Here is a 19,924-nt window from a genome sequence, read left to right as displayed (position 1 = left end):
GAACCTACTCTCCGGTAACAAAATCTCTACACAAACATCATTTGCCTGTTCAAAAGGAAGCGAACAACTCCCAGCAAAAACCCCACATTACTTATTAGAAGTGATTTACATAAAGTACTAAAATTTTGCTCATGCTCAGGGTCCAAACCTAATTTAAGGAAACCATTTCTTGTCACCATTTAAGCAGTCCCAGGAGGTTTGGCCCCTTAATAGAACTTCAACAATACCGGACTGAGAAGCCAAGATTCAAGTTCTTGGCACTGCCACGGCAAGCGCCTTGGGCAAATCACTCTACCTCTCTGAGTCAGTTTCACTGCTGTGAAATAGGGACAAGTAGCTACCTCACAGAGCTGTTGTGGTAATTACCTCCAGCATATACTTCCATGTAAACGCACTTACAGATTGCAACGTGCTGTACTGAAGTGTAAACTATCACGAATACATACCTCAAGCAGTCATGACTTACTATCTACTACAGCAGATATACCCAGTAGTGTACTGTGCTATACAAGACATACAAACCAAACATCACCCTTACCCTCAAGAACTTACTGTTAGGAGGGGGATCCTATCACATGATTAACAACTAAGTGGGGAGGGTATAGCTCAGTGTTAGAGTGCAATACTTATTAGCATGCACAAGGTCCTGGGTTCAATCCCCATTACCTCCATTAAAAAAATAATAATAACAATAATAAATAAGTGAACATAATTACCTACCCCTCCCCAATTTTTTTTTAATTTTTACAAAAAGAACTAAATCACCTAAAACTGACTACAAATGGAGTAAAACTTTTAAATTATCTTCTCCTGGATCATGTAAAACTCATTTATTCACAGAAAGTTGCTCCTCCTTCCTGAGTTCCCAGCCCCTGAGTTCTAGTCACTTCAGTTGCTCAGGTCAGATTCTGGAAGACACCTGACTCACACCAAAAGCTGTTAATGGGGTCCAATTAATTCTTCCTCATTCAACCACAGCAGGAAATATTTACTTTTGTCCAACGCCCAACCACACACTAAGCATTTTGCTCAGCTCTTAGGGTCTACCAGTCACATACTGAATACCTTTATAATTTATTCATTGCTCCAACTGAAACGGAAAGTGTCTATTTCAAGCCATCATCATCTTTCACACAGATTAATACAAATGCCTTCTGTCTCCGTGACTGTAAGATTTTGTTTCTGCCTTCCTTCCAATTCATCCTCCAATGTAGCCAGCCAAGCATATCTGACCCACTACCACTTCTTTAAAAAACAGCTTTATTGAGATAGAATTTACACACCATACAATTCACCACTTAAAAGTACAATGTATCACCCATCAGTCCTTTTCAAAGATTAGAGTACCTTCCTGTTCTGACTGCCCCTTCACCTCTCCAGCCCCACCTCCACCCCTCCAGTGTGCTCCAGCCAAGGACCCCTTCCCTCTTCCTTTCCTTTGTCTGCCGAGTCCCTCCTCACCCACTAGGACCTCACGAGTTTCTGCTTGCCAGCTCCAGGAAGCCTCCCAGACCCACCCAAAGTCCAGCCTCTTACTGTTCCCCACCCTGCCTATAAAGTGGCCTCAAGATCTCACTACTGTAATATGCTGTTAACTTGTGTCACTGTCTCCACTAACCAGCAAGGACCATGGCTACTGAATCGTAGTTACCAGAACAACTCCTACTAAAGCAATTTCCTCTCTGTAACAAATCCACTAGTTTTTGTTCTCATTATCATTTGACCATTCAGTATCATCTGACGGAGCTGACCACACACCTTCCTTCTGGAAAGGCTCTCTTCCTTTGGCTTTCCTGGCACAGTCCCCTCCCAGGTCCAGTTACCTGCTCTTCCACCACCAGTACTGGGCCAGCTAATGGAGGAGATTTTCGGGCACTGTCTGGAACAGTCTTTCTTCATCCTCCACTTTCACCCTAGGCAATCTCAAACATGTTCATCAGCCCCCAAGTACCACGTCCACACAGGGGATCCACAGATGCATGTGTCTACCAGCCTCTGCAGAGCCAGATGCCTGGGAAAACTGCCCACCTGAAGTCTCCTCTTGGGTGGCTCACAGGTATCTCAACATGTCAAAACATTCTGGCCCCAAATTAGCCCCTCTTCTAGATGGCTTCTCTCAGTGACTGATGCCCTGCCCATTCTGGACGCCTACGCTGCACGCATGTTTAGCGCCTCCTCTTTCCTCCTACCATCAACAACCCATGTCCCCTACCTTATAAATTTCTCTCAAACACATCTACTTGGAACACCGCCACCGCCACATCTTCGTTAAAGCTACTAGTGTGGCTTCTCTGGAGCCCTTCACGCGGCTCCTCTTCAAATCCTCTCCTTTGAGCCCTCACAATTCTTTCTACACGGCAGCCAAGGCTCTCCTTACCACGACCTACACAGCCCTTCTCCCCGTATCCACCTCTCCCACCACCACGTCCCGCACTCTGCCGTCCCCCCTCAGTTTCCTGAAAACCCGCGCCCTCCACCAGCAGCCAGCCCCGCTCAGGCGCTTCCTTCTGCTGCGACGCTCAGCAACTCTCCCTGGTCTATGTGTCCCCACTCCTCCCTCAACAGCTGCTTCCTCAGATGTTCTTTTTTGTCGAAAAGGACCCTTTGTAGTGCTTTCTACAACTATCACTTCACGTCTATCTGTGTGACGTGATTAACATCTGTCTCTACCTCTAAGCTCGAAGCTCCAAGCTCCGTGTGGGGTTTGACTCTGTTTTGTTCTGTGCTGTAGTTTCAGATCCGAAGCCACTGCTTACTTCTCCCTGCCCTCCCTCTCACACCTAAGCTGGATCAATCAAGAGGGCATTATGATGAGACTGTTATTCAGGAAAGAAAATATTGCATGAGTGAATAACTGCGGAAGTGCTAGAGCTGGCTTATGAACCACAAACAGGATGCGTGGAGGAGCAAAAGGAAGGAGAAAACATTCTGGGTGCAAGGAAGCTCAGTAAAAAGAACCATCCTTTAAATCGCCATCCTTGATGGCAGCAAAGGGAAAACCTAGGTGAGCTAATACTCACTGAGCACTTATCATGTGCTAAGCATCCTACACATTAATTCATTCCATTTGCACTATAATAAGAACGACAATATAACTTACCATTCAAACTGGAACACATCTGAGAGCAAAAAGATTGATAACTGTTCAGGAAAAACACATAAACCAGGTCATATGATTATCCTAACTCTAACTATTCAGCAGATGCTCCTGTTATGTATATTCTCCCCATGCAAAAAGCAAGCACTGACGGGCTGAGCAAGCAGACAAGGAAAAAAATCACACAGCCAGTACTTTGGCAGAGCAGGATCACACAGCTAGCGCTCCAACACAAACCCGGGCTGCCGAGCCCAGCGCCTGTGCTCTCAACCACAAGGCTACACTGCCTCCAATCACAGGGCCTCAAAAGCCCCATCAGCCAATACCGTATGCTAAGCAAATAGAGCGTCACTGCAGGCTCTTACAATGAAAATAGCATTTTGGGAACATTCATCTTGTCTGGCAAGGTATTTTCCATCAAGAGTTGTTAGTGAAATCCAAACAAGCTTGCTTTCACATCCACTATTTCTGAAAGCCCAAATCAGCACCAAGGGACCTCAAGAACTTCTGCCTTTGCCACCTCTACATTTACTGTGTCTCAATAAACGCTTTTAACCTTGTCCTTAAGGAACAAAATGGGATGGTCAAAGTGTGGAAGACCTAAATGAGCCACCCACTCTGCTGGACTCCAGCTCCAAGAGACGCAGCTGCAGCCAGCAAGCAGCAGAACCCCCAGGAAGCTCGCGGCAGTCGGGCGACTGCTGTCAAAGGGAGACCCATGTTCTTCTCCTGCTCGCTTTCATGTCAGCCTCCTGGGAGTGAAAATGTACTGACTTTTGCTCTGGAAAAGGAAATGTCACTCTAACACTTGTACTCCCTGGATAAGAAATAAAGTTTTCCCATAAACAGCAAACTGCTACAGGCTGGAGAACCACTGAGGAAGAGGCAGGTCCCCTGCCATATGGGGTCAGCAGGTCTCCAAACCCCAGGAGAGGTAAGGCTGTGTTCACCTGAAACTGTGCTGAGAGCAGTTCTTCACCTGACCAAACCCAACCATGTAAGCAAACGGCTACACATGCACCACCAACCACTCTCCACATTTGGCCTTAATAAATATTTAAGCTCAATCAATCCTGAGTTTACGTACTCGTTCCTGGAATACATGTCTTATTAAAAGAACCTAAACACTGAGATGGGATGCATTAGTCAAAATCAGCGAGCGACGTCTATGACTCTGTGGTATCAAAACAGGAGACTCAGAAAGAAGGCCCCTCAATCACAAGCGGGTGCAATGCTTAGAGCAGCACTTCCTCAACTCCTTGAGAAGCTCTGGAGAAAAACTGAGGGAACTATGATTGATGAACTCTGACAAATATCGTAATGTCTTCCAAAAAGGCTTAATAACAATAAAACATACGACCTGCAAAAGGTGGGGAAAGTACCCAAAACAGCAAAACTCTGGGTTACAATTAACAATTCAACTAAAATTAAGGAACAATATATAATCTTTTATTTGAAGTAGGAGCAAAGAATTTCCAAAGATGAGGCGCCCAAGAAGGTTTCCACCAAAAAAAAAAAAAAAAAAAGCAAAAAACTTCCTTTCTTTAAAGGACACACAAATTCACTCATATGAGCAATTACTTTCCTATACTGTTAACTGTTAAGTTTCTCCAATTACACACAAATTTCCCCCCTCGCATGTTGCCTACAGTTGTGTCTCTTGTATTCAGTGTGAAGGAAAACGCACTGCTCATTCTAAACCAGGCCTTCTCAGCCACATTACAGTTAATCTTCTGGGCCAGACCACTCTCGGTGGCGGGGCGTCCTGGGGCATCATCCCTGATCTCTGCTCACGTAGCCTCTAGCAGCACAACCCACGGTTCCAATCAGGACAACAAAAAATATCTCCAGATGTTGCCACCCAGCCTCCGGAGAGCAAAGCTGTTCACAGTGAAGAGCCACTGCTCTGTCTATCACAGGGATTTCAAAGGGCTAAGCGTCTGTGCTGCTTTATTCAAAATCATTCTTGACTAACACGGAATCCATAAGGCTGACACCATTACAAACACTATACCATGTGGCATGGTCTTTGTTCTCAAATAAATGGGACTAATTTAAAACACTGCCTGAAATAATAATTACACAGATGTGTGAAGCTGAATTAGGAAAACAGAAGTAAATATTCTGAAAATCTTGATGCTTCCTGGCAAGCCCCGAGGGTTGTCAGGAATAAATTACTCACTGGTGACCTGCTCTGGTCCTGGGGCTAAGTGGATGTGTCTGTTATGACACAGCGTACTTGAGAAAACCTGGTGTCCACGATGCCAAGAACAAGGGAAATCAAATGACTACGAAACTAAGTCTCTGATGTGAAAGGGGAAAGAATTCCTAAACTCACTTTACCAAAGCATGACTGCAAATAGAAAACCAAACATAGAAAAGACAGATACAAAACCAAGCAGATGAATAAATAGAAGATGGTACATCCACACAAGAGAACATTATTCAGCAACAGAAAGAAATGAACTACCAATACCTGTTACAACATGGATGAATCCGGGAAGCATGCTATGCGAAAAGCGCCAGTCACAAAAAACCACATATTGTACGATCTCATTTATATTACATATCAAGAAAGGGCCAACCCATGAAGACATAAAACAGGTTTGTGGTTGTCTAGGGGTCGGGGTAGGGAGTCCTATGGTTATGGGTTTCTTTTAGGGGCTATATAAATGCTCTAGAGTTGACTGTGGTGATAGTTGCACATATCTGTGATTATATTAAAAGCCATTAAATTGTACACTTTAAATAGGTAAATTATATGATAATGTGAATTATTTCAATAAAGCCATTAAAACACAACACACACAAACAGCAACATTACAAACTAATAAGAATAAGCTCAAGCTTTGCTACAGCTTAAAAAAAAAGATGCATTTAGCTATAAAATTTGCAAAGATGAGCTCTACCTCTGCAATTGAGAAAAACCTCCTCTTAAAGCTTTACTGTAAAAGCAGAGTTAATTAAACATACAGAAGGAGTAGTGTTATTTCATGTAACACTGCAAATGAAAGAGAGCCTTCTTTGGATCGCAGTAATCTTCACTATGCAGGAAAACTTGGTCAGGCTTCCTACCTCTGCACAACATGCTCCAAAGCAGATAAGTCGAACAGGGTTTCTTTCAGTCTGCAGAGCTCCAAGATTCAAAGTTAATTTGCAATCATGGCACATAAGCTCTCAGCATTTGATGAAAGGAAATGACAGGGTGGATTTTATACTTAACTTAATACAATTACACTCCACATATATATGAAAAATCAAAAGCATTCATAATGCACTTCTAATCCATGGGTACAAATTCTATCAAGGAAAAACAGAAACATAAAACTCACTGGAGCAGTCCTTCTAGAAACACTTAGAATCTGAGTCTTAGATGCAAAATAGCTCTGACTTAAAAGCGTAAGTCTAAGCCAAAACTCAGTTTGCCATTTTCTACGGCTGAGTTATTCTAACTGGGTATGATTCTCTCTGGGTTGACCAAATGTATTTCCCTGCCATCTCTGTTACCCTGATGTCATTCAAAGAGAAAAGCAGACGAGCCACCAGAATTACTCATGATACCAATAACTAGAGAGTGACCAGGGAGGGTGGGGGTCCTTCCCTGGTCCCAGAGCCTGGATCATAACACGTGAATGCTGCAGCTGTAACACTAATCATCAAACAAACACCAATGACCAGAGCAGAGTCCTTGTCAATTCCTCCATTCGTTCACAAATACTGAGCACCTACTAGGTGCCAAGCACTGTCCTAGGAGCTACAGATACACACGTCAGCAGAATGCACACATCCCTAGCCTCAGAGAGCTTACTCTAAGTGTAGCAGTGGAGGGGGCAGACATAAGCAAACAAGAAAATACATACTATATTAGCTGGTAAAAAGTGCTATAGAGAGAAATAAAGCTGAGCAAAGGGGGGTGGCTAACTTACGTAAGGTAGTCACTGATAAGGGGTCATTTGACCTGAAGGAAGTAAAGCAGCAAGTTGTGTGGTTATCTGGGGGAAAGCATTCCAAGTAGAGAGAGAAGCAAGTACAAAGGCCTGAGACAGAGGCATGCCTGGCATCTCCAAACAACAGCAAAAGGTGTTGGTTTGGCCACCAAGGTGGCCAAAGCAGTAACAGCAAAGAGGAAAGTCACAGATGAAGAGGGAAGGGAGTCAGGGAGGTAAATTACCTGAAATAAGAGAAAAGCCATTGTAAGGTTTTGGCATAGAGAAGTAATGATCTGACCTGAGTTACTTTTGAACAGACTGGCTGCAAGGTTAGGCTAAAACTATCGATTCAGGCAAGGTGGTGGGTGCCCAGGTTCTGCAAGTCATGCCGTCAGACTGGATGTGAGGTGAGACAAAGGACAGTCAAAGAAGAAGCTGAGATGTGGTCTGAGCAACTGGAAGAGCAGAGCTGTCAGTTACTGATGGGGAAGAGAAGGAAAACTGCAAATTCTGTTTGGAACATGTTAAATTTGAGATGCCTGTAGATATCCAAGCAGAAATACATGTACAGGTTGAGAGGTCAGAAAGGACTAGAGATTTAAATCTGGGAGTCCTCACCACACAAACCCCACACCAAGAACCATGGGATTGTATGGTATGGAAACAAACTACTGGAGTTGCAATATTCAAGGCAGCAAGAGAATACTTTGAAGCCAGTACGACACTACAGACAGGCCAAATAAATTAGCCAACTGCCAGTGAAGTTTCAGTGACGGGATGGTGGAAAGACTGCATCAGGACCGTGATCTGAAAATCCTCAAGTGAAAATGTTAGTTTTATTCATAGAGAAGCCCTCTACACAGTAACAGCTGCCTACAGACAAATTACATATTAATGATGTTACCAAGTGCTGCATTTAATAAAATCCAGGTTGCTACACTCTTGGCTGGCTTCCACTTTAGGAAGACATGTAAGATAGAAAACACCCTCTCCACTCCACCCCACTCCCCTAAATCCCGGTTCAAAGGGAAATACACCAGCTATCCAAATGGACGGGGGTGGGGGGTGCTTTTCACCTAGCAAATTAACAAAGGAGCATTACTGGATCTAAAAAATAGTTTTCTTAAGTAACATTTTTGAGGCCCTAAATTGACTATTTTAAGGTTCACATGAAAAGAAAACATGTAGTGATTAAGTATATGAATTTAAAACAAAAGTTCAATCCCAGAAAAAATAGATTTAGTAGGCTCACTAGTGATGTTTAGTTGGGTGCCATAATTTGAATCCTAAAGAATTGTTGAGTCTAACAGACCAAAAAAAAAAAAATATATATATATATATATATAGTTTTAAAATAATTGATATGAAAAGGTTTAACTTCATTCAAAATAAATTGCATTATCAAGAAAATTACAACTATATTTGTCAATGAAAGAATGGGGGAGAATACGTAATGAATTTTGCACAAAGTCCTATATAAACACTCCCAAAATATCTCCAGTTTATCCAGTACACTCTACAAACACCACCTTCTAATGTGTGCAGGACAGCAGGAAGCACGGACTCCAGGTAACCTTGACAGCGCAAGCATGTTCTTCTGTAGTTGACTGTTTCATATTCCCTGTCCTTGTTTGGCACCAGATGACTGATTACATTCACATTAAGAGTAGGAAGAGCCATAAAAGGCGAGGGTGTGGGGGGGGTATCACTGCCCAGTGACAGAGTCTAGATTCTAAATAAGAATTCTTACATAGAATTAGTGAGCTGCTATCACTTAGCAGCAATGATTCCTCAGCACTGAAGTCTCTCCATGACCAGAAATGGTACCCAAAGCCTGCCAGAGCAGTCAGGTGATGCATGACACATACAGTAAAAAGCCGAAAAGCACAACAGTCAAATCTGTGGGCACAGTTAAGCGGAATGGACACTTTCCATTTCAGAACTTAAAAATGTGGAAACTCCAAGTAGAAAGAAGGAAACTATGAAAGGAGGCATAGGACAGCAGAGACCTATGGAACGTCCGTTGCCTGAAGCTCCCGCTGCTTGGTGTCACCAGTAACCTCTCTGGTTATTCAGCTTCAGATATTCTTGGCTTCTGGTCCCCATATGTTAACCCTGTTGTGCTTTCACAGTTCTCAAAGAGTCCCCTCGCAAAATAAAAATAGCTCTTAAGAACATGCCAACATCCATCTAGGGGAAAATACTGAGGGAAAAATACCGATTCTCTCTGCCAGAAAACTTGAATATATATAATCAGCAATAAGTAGAATAAATTCATATGGAGGGCAGAATGTTTTTTCACTTTTACCCTCTTGGTAAGAGGAACAGCCATGCACTCAAGAATAAATAGCCCCTACTATTATGCAGTAGCTTAATTTGTGTATTACAACAAGCTTTAGAGGATGACATAATGGCCCCACATCACAGGTAATACACCCCAGTCCAGCTCAGCATCTAACATATTCTCTAATTTTAAAAAATCATGTACCTCTCAAGCCAGGTCCTCCTGGGAATGAAAGAGAATGCCATCAAGCCTACATCAGGGGTTTCCAACACAGACAGACATCTCTCTAAAGCAAATGTCTGCCAAGATCTTGGAAAGATCTTTACGGAGAAACCCCATTAACTTGTGAAACAAATAAAGGGCTCCAAAGGTAAGTGTCAAAATAAGGAAAGCTGAATATCATGTTTCTTTAAAGACTAGGGTGAGAAAGCCTACTGTTATAGTTTATACTAAAACACACCCATATTAAATCTACTGCGTTACAATTTAGAACACAAACTGTTATTAAATAATATGTACAAAGTTGCAGCTTTTTCTATAGACTAATGGCCTAAGGCCTCATTTTGACATTTATAAGTTATTAACACTGCCTTGTAACTATCTCTTGACTATAAGAGAATCTTTTGATTTACAGACCTGAACATTATCATCAGAAGGAAAGAAACACAGGGAGGAGAGAAAATGAAATGCTGTGTCTTCAGAGCTCTTCAAACTAAGATTTTTAAAGATATGAAAGCAACTGAATAAGGTCACACCTATGGACAGTAACTGTGGTAACACTGAGCAGGTCTGAAGAAGGCAGAGACTGCACTTCTTCCAGAAGCAAGAACATCTGCTGACAAGACTAGTATTGGTCACATGTTGGCAGACAGTCAATACCACACAGGTACTTTTTCCTAAGGTTTCATCTCGTATAGTGTAAGATAAAGATGGTAGAGCAATTGCCAGGTTAAATAAGGTCTGTATCTCAACTGTTCAAAGTCAAGTTCCCTTGACAAATTTCCTCAATTTTGCTGTCAAGGAAAAATTAAACCTACAAGCAAAATGCTCAACCCATACTCCACAACCACAAAAATATCAGAAGCTCAGTTTACTGCCCAATGTAAACACATACTGAAGAGCTCAAGTCTCTAGTGACCTTTAAGAACACCTGGAAAATGCAAGCAAAGCAATATTCAACATGAGAGAACATATATTTCAAAAGCAACTGACAAACGCAACCTGGAAGGCTACAACGTAAATGGAGCAGAGGTTACAAACAGCATTCTCAAAAGAAATCTTCTTCCTCACTTTAGAAAACAGGGGAATTTATCCTCAAATGCTTTCAATGGAAAAACCACTGCTTTTTATTAAAGACAATTTTATCAAATCTGTGGGACCTTCGGGAAGTGCAGAGACCCCTTTCTTTACTCTCCTCCCGGCTTCATCCTGAAACTTGCAAACTGACTGACGATATGACTAACTACCTAGAGACACATGTGCCATTTTCACAATTGGTAATTTACAGTTCTGTTTTGGTTTGGCTTTTTTCACCAGCTGATTATGAAGTGTTGCTTCTTCCCTATAGGTCTGTCACTTCTGGTATTTTTTTTTAAACAAATGATATGATATGAATAGGTAAAAAACATTTTTTAGAATATTACAGAATTTCAGAATCATGTAGAAAAGGCACTGATATAAAAGGCAGCCCTTCACACCAATGAAAACTTCACAAAGGTCCCCAGTAATACAGAAAAGAAATTTAAGCATCCTGAGAGCCTCATTACCACATCCACAACTAAGCCAATCCTACCCTCTACCAGGAACAAAACAGGAGGGTACATGTTTGTTGGTGATACTACTAGCCATTCCAATAGATTTTAGATCTGGTAATCAACCAGTTGAGAATCAAAGACAGTGAACTGAAGATGATAAAAGGGCTTCTATCCCTAGTTTGGACAACAAGGGGGCAGAAACGGGGGATCTGATGCATGTAACTGAACAGAGAAGAGATTTTAATTTTGAAAAGTGTTGAGTTTCAGCTGCTAATACAAAGCCATCAAGACTGAGGTATCTACTAGGCAGCTAGAAAAATAGTCTGATGCTGGGGGAGAAGAGCGAGCAAGGCAAGGCCTTGAGAGTCAGAGCCATACAGTATCTACAAATACTAAGTGAGATGACCCCAGAAGAGCATTAGATGAAGAATACAGAGCTAAACACAAACACCATAAGCATTTTCCAAAACAAGTTTCCCCACTTCCCACCAAAAAAATCTGAAGACCCTCTGACAGACAGCCCAAAACCACAACAATAAAACCTTCCATGTAAAGTAAGCGTGAGACACACTGCTTACAAATACTCAAAGTTACACTGTATTTGTCATACTAAACTGTCTAAGACGACTGTGGATAAGAAAACTGTTCAGATAGTTAGTTATCAACAGACTCAAATACCAAGCGTATGTTCCCAGTGTTATGTTACAGAACTTATAAATCATCAGTGCCAACCCTCATTCTTTCTTAGAACAGTATGAGTCATGGATAAGAGTAACAGAAATTCTACAATTTAATTGTACTTAACTAATCTCAGGAGTTCTTCGTAGGAATATGGCTCCCCAGATACCTGCCACATCAGCATGTGCCTTAACCACTGACCAGGATGTAGAAAATAATCTAAACTATTCAACTGGTTGTTCTATTCAGTTCGTAGAGACCAGCATCAACTCGAACTCCAGAACCACATAAAGAATGATCCACTTCACAAAACATTCTTAGACGGCAAACTAAAGAACTAAATAAAGCAAATCAGGTATTTTTTTTACAAAAAGGAAAAGGAAAAGAGGGAAAGAGAAAGAGGGAAAGAGAAAGAAAGAGAAAGAGAAAAAGAGGAAAAGGAAAACGAAAAGGAAAAGAAAATCTGCCAGCCAGTCAGCAGCAAGGGAAAACAACTCCCCTGAGTGGGACATTAAAATGTGAACAAACAGACGGGGGACGTCAGGAACTCAAGAAAAAAGACTCTAGATCCTAAAGCCACCTTGTGGTGCCAAGGCAGTGAGTATCTCTGGCCTCAGTGAGCCCCAACCACAATCCTCCAAGCCAGGGAAAGGGCCAAACCTCCCTGTGGTCACCAGAGGTGACCAAAGCGACGAGCACCACGTAACAGGCTGGAGATAACGTGAGCAAGAGGCCTCTATCTTGAACCACATGTATTTAGAAGAAAACTGGGAAAATATGGTCAATCTTCCCCATTTTCAGAGCCCTCATTTATCTTGGGACCCAATTCTCTCTCTAAACACAAATGACATCTACCCTTAATCACATTTTTTAATATCCTCATTCAAGAAGGTTCGAGGAATGCGTTAAGTGAGTCAAAGGAATAACCTACCAGTTACAAAGTAAGTAAGTCACAGATGTAATGCACGGCATGGTGACTATATTAGTAATACTGTATTGTATACAGTTGTCCCTTGGTATCCAAGAGGGATTGGTTCCAGGGGCCCCCACCCATACCAAAATCTTCTGATGCTCAAGTTCCTCCTATAAAATGGCTAGTACAATGAATACAGTCGGCCCACCATATCCCTGGGTTTTGCATCCTTGGAATCAGTCAATTGAGGATGGAAAACCCATGAACATAGTCAGCTGACTATATCTGAAAGTTGCTAAGAGAGTAGATCTTAAAAGCTCTCATTATAAGAAAGAAACTTTTGTAACCATGTGGGGTGAGGAACAGTTAACCCAGACTTACTGTGGTGATCATTTTGCATGGTGTACAAGTATCAAATCACTGTGTTGTACACCTGAAACTAATGTAATGTTTTATGTCAATTGTATCTTAATTTAAAAAAGAAACTTTTCAGTAAAGACCATATGAGGTTCAATTTCCTCCTTCAGGAAACCACCTCTCCAGTCCTCAGTACCTAACCCTGCTCCCCAGCAAGTCTCCAATGAGAAGCCTTCTATATGTACCCCTACTTGGGCTCACTCTCTTCTGCCTTTGCTCACAGTCCTTACTGCTAGCTCAATAAACATCTGTTGACTAACTGCGCATCATCCAAGTCCACTCCAAGCCCTACACTGTCAAGAAGTAATCCTTGATGCCGCCAAATCGCACCATGCCATTCTTGCCCCTCTTTAATGTCTTTTGCAAGCACAGTCTGTATTTTACAGCTGAGCATTTTAACATACATTACTAATGTAAAACACTTAATTATTTATCAGCTTGTATGTTTCACATACTGCCTCCTTTCATCTTCTCTGTAAGGCTCTACTGACAGAAACACACCCTGGTCCCTGCTCAGTTTATAACCGTGAACAGTCAATTTCTCTGTCTAAACTTTGGTTTCTTCATCTATGAAATGAAATAATAACACAGCACACCTGGCGAGGAGTTGTAAGGAATAAATAAGATAACCCACGTGAAGTACTCATCTGCACAGGGCCTAGCTGATGAAAGAGGCTCAGTGTGTCAGTTCACAGACAGCCCGAGTTCTACACAGCTTAGCCTCCCACAGCACGGAGGAACTCAGTAAACATTCTGCAGACAACAGGATGTCAGAATACATCCAGCTGGTCCTAGGAACGTTGTTTTCGTTTGTATTGCTCAACAGAGCTACCAGTTCTCAGAGAAGCATGCTCTGAATCCTCAAACCTCTCTAACTGGCTGTGACAGCCCTCTGGGAACCTTTCCCCACACCAAGCCTGCTCTGGCTGTGTAAGCGTAGTCTCCTGATTTGTGTTTCAATTCCTCAGAGCAGGAACTTGTGCCACGTTCTGTGGCAGCAATCAAATATCTGATGAATGAACAAAATCCATTTATTAATTAGACTTCATTTTTCATTACCCACTAACAAGTTTTCCTCTTATAATCAAAGAGCACAGATTCTTAGGGAAGAATAGTAAGGTTCTCATTAATGTTTTTATTAAATACATTAAAACAGGCTACCTTTGGGGGTTTTGTTTTAAAAATTAAATTGTAATTCTTCCTGTCACACGCCAGTAGTACCTTTAGACTCCCTCTTTTCATTTCAACTTTCCCTGTAAAAAGAGTATCTTTTTTACATTTTAACTCAACTATAACCTGTGTGTACATGAGAATGCCTCCCATGGTATTCACCGTATAGCCAGGTGATCACTTATGAGCTTTAATCAGGGGCTGTGCTGTCCAATGTGGTTACCACTAGCCATATGCGGCTATTTTGATTAATTGAAATTAAATAAAATAGAAATTTCAGTTCCTCAGTCACTCTAGTTGCATTTCAAGTGCTCATCAGTTGCATGTGGTTAGTAGTACCATGTTGGACAGCACAGATACAGAACATTACCAACGCTACAGAAAGGTTTATTAGCACTGAGCTAGATCTAAATGTACATAAAAATATTAAGACTCCCATTTCATCAGTAAGTCACTCCCTTTTAATCAACTCTAACAGCTGTAAGTACAAGAATATGCATAAACATGAACCAAGGGGCTTGAGCCTTGACAACAGACCACAATTCTTACGAGAGTGAGAGAATCCCATAGCAACCTAGGGCTTCATTCGTCTGTTCTTTCAGCAATTTACACAGTCTGACCTGAGGAAAAAGAGCAAGAAAGCATTTTTCTCAATTGTATTGTATCTTTCCTCCAACACAGTCACATCTGCCAAGTTTCCGAATCACAGGTTCCTTTATCTGACTCCGTCAGCACTCCTCCGCTGTAGATTCCCCTTAACAAACTGATCTCTTCTGACTCACTCAACATATCATACCATCACTCTCAAATCAGGGCTGAATCTCTGGCAGACAGGCTGTGTATAATGACAGTCTGGATAAAATCATAAGCCTATCTGCTCTAGGAGGATTTTTCCAATCCTATGCAATTGCTGTGTGGGTGTGTGGGAGGCTGCACATTTTTCTTTAAAATAAAAACAAAACGCCAATTTCTGCAAAGTTGATAAGTTACCTCAGTATTTATAACACAAGATGACAGGCAAAGTTCTGTTCTTCTACAAAACTAGAGCTTTTAGGAGCATATGTTTTCAATCACTTATTTCTCAATAATGATAGAAATATCTCAAACCATTCCCTGAGCTCTTCGCAGTTTTATCTGTCACTTGTGCAGATTCAGATTATAACAGGCTGCTTATACACAAGAAAAGAGGCAAAGGGAGGAAAAACTCGCAACCTTGGGCAGGGATATTTTAATAAAATTCCTCTCTAACACTTGAACTTATAAACATCTTTCCATAGTGCCACACTTATGGTACCAGCTTTAAAACAATAATCAAGAAGACCTGTTTTCTGAGTGATGTATGTTGAGGGAGGTGTTACAACAAGGGTGTGTGGGGCAAGGGATTTAATGTTGAAAACAGCCTTTTCCTAGAGACTTGGAGGGGGAGTGGGGAAAGGCAGAAAAATGTGTTCAGTGGTGACCCATTCTAGCTTTTCGGTTATTATTTCATTACAAAAACAAAGAAAATAAGAAGCCCTGAGTGTATGTGTGAGTTGCATTTCTCTGGAACACTTCCTCTCACCCTGCAAGTCCCAGGTACCAGGCACCAAGGATCTCTGACAGGCAAGGTCAGCCATCAGCCAGGAGAGGAAGCCATATGTGAGCAGCAACTATTCCTTTCCACTGAAAAAGCTTCAGAGTCTGAGAAAGCAAACCAAAGAAGGGTGGTGGCCTACAAAGCAACTTCCCCCCAGGGAATTCTGGCTTGAATACAAAGGATTCCACAGAAAATGCTTCCAGAAGGGCTTCTGACAATAGGGAGGAGCAATCTGAGAACAAGGACGTGATGTCAAAGGGATGGGAGGAAAGTGGCAAGTGAGGAGGGTAGAGGAGGATTCTGAAAATTTTACATCTTGAGGCATGAGAATCAGCATTACAGACTCCAAAGAACGACTGTGAAATAAAACATCTATGCTTAAATGAATCCTTGGGAGAAGAGAAAGCACTCATCTAGGATAAAAAGAAAAAAAATTATACCACCTTAGTTCCCCACTTGGGTGTGAAAAACCTGACCAGTTGAGAAGTGAGAGAACACCACCACCCTTTCACTGTTTACATCCAGCTCAGATTAGGAACTGCAAACACTATGGTGCAGGGAACAGGCACAGGTAAAGAAAAGAATAAAACTGCTTCTCGCTAATATGGGTCAATTCTGCAGGAACTGGAGAAACATGTCAAGAAAACAGTACTGTGCGTCTTCTACAAATGGTAAATAAAGGACAAAAAAAAAATTTTCCAATAGCTCAACCACCTGAGTGGAGGGCCAGAGAAAGGAGGTAGGAAAGCATGCAAAACAAAAGCGAGAATGGAAGTGTGAGAATTCATTGTAAAATAATGATAAGTACAGAGACACAGAAATGCTGAAAATGGGGAGGGGAGGTCCCTAGAAACAAATTTCCTGGGCTTTTAAAACTATTTGTCTTGTAAACTGACTATACCTCAATTAAAAAAAAAACTATTTGTCATTTCTAACTTACAAAAATGCTAATAGAAACCATCCAGAAAGAAAAACAATCAGGGGAGCGGGATAGGGAGGAGCAGCAAGAAGAGCTACACTCCCATCAAACAGCTCTTAGATGCGTAAGTACTTCCAAACCAAACCAGATACGAATTTTACATAAAAGGAATAAATTATAAGGACCTCACAGATTCACTGTTCATATGTTAAATTATTTATATTAACCAGAGAGTCTTTTTCTTAATATTTTTGTCAGGTGCTTTGAAAATGAAGTTTTGGAAGCCATATCTTACCCATCTTAAAAGGTAAGACAGCAGGTTCTTTAGATAAGCTTTAATTTCTATAGCAAACATTTGACTTTAGAACATCTAACACCGTGGCAATGTGCAAATATTTGCTTAGCTTAATCATTCTCTATACATTATTCTACTTTTCCTGTAAATATAAAATGTGAGATAAACCTAAAATCATTAATGCCAAAATTCAGCCACAAATTAAAATTTGCCACTCAACAAAATGTAAGATTGGGTAACACTAAGTTCTGCATCACAGGCCCTCTATTAAATTAAGAAAATGAAATGGAAGTTATTTACACTATAAGACCAGCACAGACAGAAATTACCTGAAACAGATAAACACCACAGATTTTCACAGAGCCTAGTAAAAATAAAGACATACAGTCATAGTTGGAATGTAAAGGGTAGCATTAAGGAAGTAGGGCAGGAATGAAAGGAGAGACTGATTATTTTATACCCTAATATTCATATTGAGAGATTTGGCAAATACGGTAAATTCAACTTGGTTCTAAGTTTGAGAAGTAGGCACTAAGTACGATAACTCCACACCAAAAATATTTTTCTATACTCTACTCTCATTTCAGCATAATCATGCAAAGCCCTAATGAAACTTGGGGCTCATTTTGATCAGAAATCTGATTTACTCGGAACCCTAGCCTATTTTGGCTAAGCGACAAAAATTTCTGTCTTCCTCACCCCCCAGGCTGTCCCCTGTACTGTAGCTCTGTCACAATATGCAATTAAGCCTGTTTATTCATGTGTGCACTGGGGGCTTTTCCTCTCCTTACATTACAGGCCATCTATAACAGAGTCAGGCTCTATACTCCTCATAATGTCATGACTAATAATTGCAAGTAAATTATATCTCATGTCCTTTATAATCATAACATTTATGGAATATGATAAAGTCTTCACATTTCAGCACAAATCTTGCTATCAAAAGTAAAGCTTTTGACCTTGCTCCTTAAGTTATGCAACCAGTTTCTGTTCTGAGGCACTATGAAAATTTTATGTGGTTTCTTGGGAGTTTTTTTTAAGTGAAACTTACCTATGTACATTTTTGCTGTGATACTGACTTTAATAATCCGTCCAATTGAGTATAATCCATAGTAAATGCTCTCAAAATGATTCTGACATGTCTTGCTTCATGAATGTATTTCCTGGTTTCTTTGAGGTCAAAATGCTCACTATGTACTAACAATAAGCCGTCCAATGCACAGATAACAAAAATTAATGTTATCTGCAAACAAAGATAACGGCACACTAAGTCACTGATGTCTCTATGTCCAGGAATGTGAAGCATGCAGCGGTTATTTAAGAATAACACTGACTCTAGTAACACAATCAAGAATAAAAATCATAGAGGCAAGTAATCATGTGTGTTTCACAGGTACACCAGCCTCAGTCAGGTTTTGTTAACCAAGCCTTTATCAGAATGACAAGTGATTTTTTCACATGCCTTAATTCAATCCAAAGAGCAATCAAAAATCTGGGGGGAATAGCTCAAGTGGTAGAGCACATGCTTAGCATGCACAGGGTCCTGGGTTCAATCCCCAGCACCTCCTCTAAACATACATAAACAAATAAACCTAATTACCTCCCCCTACCCAAATAATAAAAATGAATAAGTAAAAATATTTTCAAAAAAGAATCTGAGTCTCAGGAAGGTAACAGATTCAAAAGCGGGAAATGAAACTACTCGATGCTACGATCTGGTAGAACGAGCACTGGTGAAGCCCAAAGATGACACTCAGAATTCAGGCTCTATTACGTGCCAACTCTGTACCTCATTTTCTTCACCTTAAAAACTAAATGAATAGGACTCTAAAGTTCTACTAGAATGATTCAGCAAATCTCAGTTAAATAACTTCATAGACCAAATGTTACAAATTCTCAATATTTTAGGTGCCAAATTCCTGTAGGATTAAGAACATCGAAGCTTAAATATTCAGATAGAAGGAGCTATGGGGTATCAATGAGGCCGAGTGGCATTCCCCCACCTTCAGGCATCTCACAGCTCAACACCCCACATATGCACCTCTTCCCCCTTGTTTTGCCTTTTTATCCCATTCCTCCCTCCAGGCTTGTTCTTCACTTTTCCCTAATTCTCTGCTTGAGAGTGGCACTAAAGGGCATTGCTTAGACCTAATGATTCTACGTGAGGACTAGAGAAATTAAACTGCTGGACCCTGCTTTAAAAAAGGAAGAAAAAAAAAGAGGGGGAACCTCTCCACAGACCCCTCCAGTAACGCACAGAAACCGTACTGTGTGCTACAGATTGCTGCCTTGGGCGAAAACCATCCCCCAGAGTTACTGGTGCTGCTTTTAACAAAATACCTATAAAGATGTAAGACAGAAAATATTCATTTATGGCAGAAAATAGAAACAAAATATATCTACCTATATGATTTGTTTTAAAATCACAACTATAACTCTACAGGGCTATTAAACCTAATCTCAATTAAAAAACAAACTTGAGTTTACTCCACAGGTCCTCTTTCAAAGCTAGGTCAACAATACTATTTAACAGGTTTAAAATGCTACTTGGTTTTTGTTTTTGTTTTTAGTTTTTAGTTTTTATTGCTGGCTTTAGAGGTTCTTTAGTAATAAAAGACAGATACTAAATAAAATTTCCATTTAGAATCGTGCTGAAGGATGCTTTAAATTTTTCATGGTTCAAAGAGTGCCAAAAGCCTTTATTTCAAAGTATACTTCAGTGACCAAATGTTTTTTCAAAGAATCAATTCACCGAATAATATATTAGGCATATTGACACTCATCCTCTTTAACTATACACAAGTTTACTAGAAAAGCCAGTGTCACTAAACAAGAAATCGTTTCTCATGTTAAAAATGTCCTAGGCATAAACAAAAAGTCCTTCCTTCCTTT

At 40.8% G+C, this 19,924-nt stretch overlaps 1 protein-coding gene across 4 annotated transcripts in view; it reads right to left on the bottom strand.

Annotated features, from left to right (window-relative positions):
* Nucleotides 1-19,924, bottom strand: part of RERE (arginine-glutamic acid dipeptide repeats) — a 366,213-nt gene that overhangs the window by 235,819 nt on the left and 110,470 nt on the right. Inside the window, exon 1 of one of the 4 annotated variants that reach the window (XM_072975467.1) lies at nt 8,556-8,688. The exons of the other annotated variants lie outside the window; for them this stretch is intronic. The gene's annotated coding sequence lies outside the window, so the exon portion shown is untranslated. Of the gene's footprint in view, nt 1-8,555; nt 8,689-19,924 lie in introns of those variants that run through there. 4 annotated transcript variants of the gene reach the window in all.

The sequence above is a fragment of the Vicugna pacos genome, chromosome 13 (genome assembly GCF_048564905.1).
Source record: "Vicugna pacos chromosome 13, VicPac4, whole genome shotgun sequence".
Classification (NCBI taxonomy): domain Eukaryota; kingdom Metazoa; phylum Chordata; class Mammalia; order Artiodactyla; family Camelidae; genus Vicugna; species Vicugna pacos.
The sequence above is the reverse complement of the archived record's forward strand: the minus strand, read 5'-3'. Positions and strand labels throughout refer to the sequence as shown.